Raw genomic sequence first — 1,970 nt, 5'->3', positions numbered from 1 at the left:
CAGTTCCGGCCATTGCGGCCATCTGAGGCGTGAACCAGTGGATGGAAGACCTCTCTCTCTGTCGCTACCTCTCTCTGTAACTCTGTCTTTCAAATCAATAAAATAAATCTTAAAAAAAAAGAAAGAGGTACAGCAGCTGGAACTCAAACCTGGGCTCTGATATGGATGAAGGCATCAGAGGTGGCAGCTTAACAAGCTGTACCACAATGCTGACCCCTTAACCCACTTGGAATCTAGACACAAATTGGTTTTAAGGTAAGGGATGGGATTCTTCATCATGTGCTACCTGAACAAAGCTGGGGTGTCACAACACCTGAGGGACAGGTCCTTGGAGCATTCATAGACTGCCCCCAGGACTGTTGGTCTGTGGGCCCTAGCACGAGGCTGAGGAGCTGGCAGGGGGTGGGTCCCAGGAGGGCTTGGGGTACAGCCCGTGCATGCCTGGGGGTGGTGCTGTGGGCTGGAGATGAGACTCTGGAGGAGGGCTACTGGGCATGGGTGGCCCCTGGGGGACTGGACAGCAAAGGGGAAATGTGAGCCAGAGGCCCTGTGAGAGACAGAGCCATGCATGAAGCTGGGGGATGAGGAGGGGGTGATGAGAGTCAGGCTGGGGAGGGGGGCAGCGCGCTGATGCTAGGAAGCTGCACTAGGCACCTGGTTGGTGACAGCCCTGAGTGGCTGACTTCTGGGACAATTCAGAGAAGAGGGCTCACAGCACGGCCTCCAGGATGCTGGACCAGGTCTGCGCAGTCCCCACGTGCAGTGGGAGCCTCTGGAAAGCAGCGCTTTCCACACCCCCTCCCCTGCCACTTTGTGAGGCTTGCATGGAGTATCTCCATCTCTGCACACAACCCCCTCCATGGCTTCTGAAAAGCTGCAGGGATCCAGGGGAGAAACGACCCATGGGCAGGTATGGGGAGGAGACTCAGACAGGCAGAGCTGTTGCACCTGTGGGCCCGCTGGTGCCACGGTCCCTGACTCAACCTCTGCCCTCTGTGGCTGACACGGGGGTGCCCCCTGACAGTTGCCAGAGCCCTGGGTGCTCGGTGCCACAGGGAGAATGTTAAAATCAGCAGGGGCCAGCACTGTGGCGCAATGGGTTAAAGCCCCGGCCTGAAGTACTGGCATCCCATATAGGTGCTGGTTCTAGTCCCAGCTGCTCCTCTTCCAGTCCAGCTCTCTGCTATGGTCTGGGAAAACAATGAAAGATGGCCCAAGTGCCTGGGCCCCTGCACCCATGTGGGAGACCCAGAGAAAGCTCCTGGCTCCTGGCTTCGGATCGGTGCAGCTCTGGCCATTGCAGTCAGCTGAGGAGTGAATCAGCAGATGGAAGACCTCTCTCTCTCTCTCTCTTCCTCTCTTTCTCTCAAATAAATAAAATAAATTAAAAAACAAAAACAAAAACAAAAAAACAAAAAATGGCAGCAGAAGGAGCTCCAGGAGAGCCTGCTTAGGAAAGGCCTCCTTCTTCCCCAGTGAGGCAGTAGGACTATCGTGCCCATTGCACAGATGAGGAAAACGGAGGCTGTTAGTGGTTGGTGGGATCTGAACCCCCGCCCAGCCTGTGCCTTCAGAACGTCTGGTGCCAGGAGGCACTCCAAGCATCACTGGAACAGTCAAGGTGACCGGTCAAACCTGGGGTAACTTCAGCATGTGGAGTTTCAACATCAATTCTCACAGCACTGGGTTATAACCAACAGAAGCAAACTGGAACCCGGGAGTCCATGGAAGGAACGGATGCAGGGAAGGGGAGGGTCTCCTTGTGGGGTGGGAGGTGGGATCTGCCCGTTGGAGACTTTCAAAGGGCAGGTGGGACCAGAACAGCACAGACAGCCCCTGGTTTCTGCTGCTTCCTGCCTGGATATTTCCTAAAACGATGATGCGACAGCACACCCATGTAACCACCCTGCAGGAGCCGGCCCACACGTCGTCCTAAAGCAGGCGCTGTGCTGTGGGCAACCCCTCAGCCT

Source organism: Lepus europaeus, chromosome Y, assembly GCF_033115175.1.
Source record: "Lepus europaeus isolate LE1 chromosome Y, mLepTim1.pri, whole genome shotgun sequence".
Lineage (NCBI taxonomy): Eukaryota > Metazoa > Chordata > Mammalia > Lagomorpha > Leporidae > Lepus > Lepus europaeus.
Note: the sequence above shows the minus strand (reverse complement) of the source record.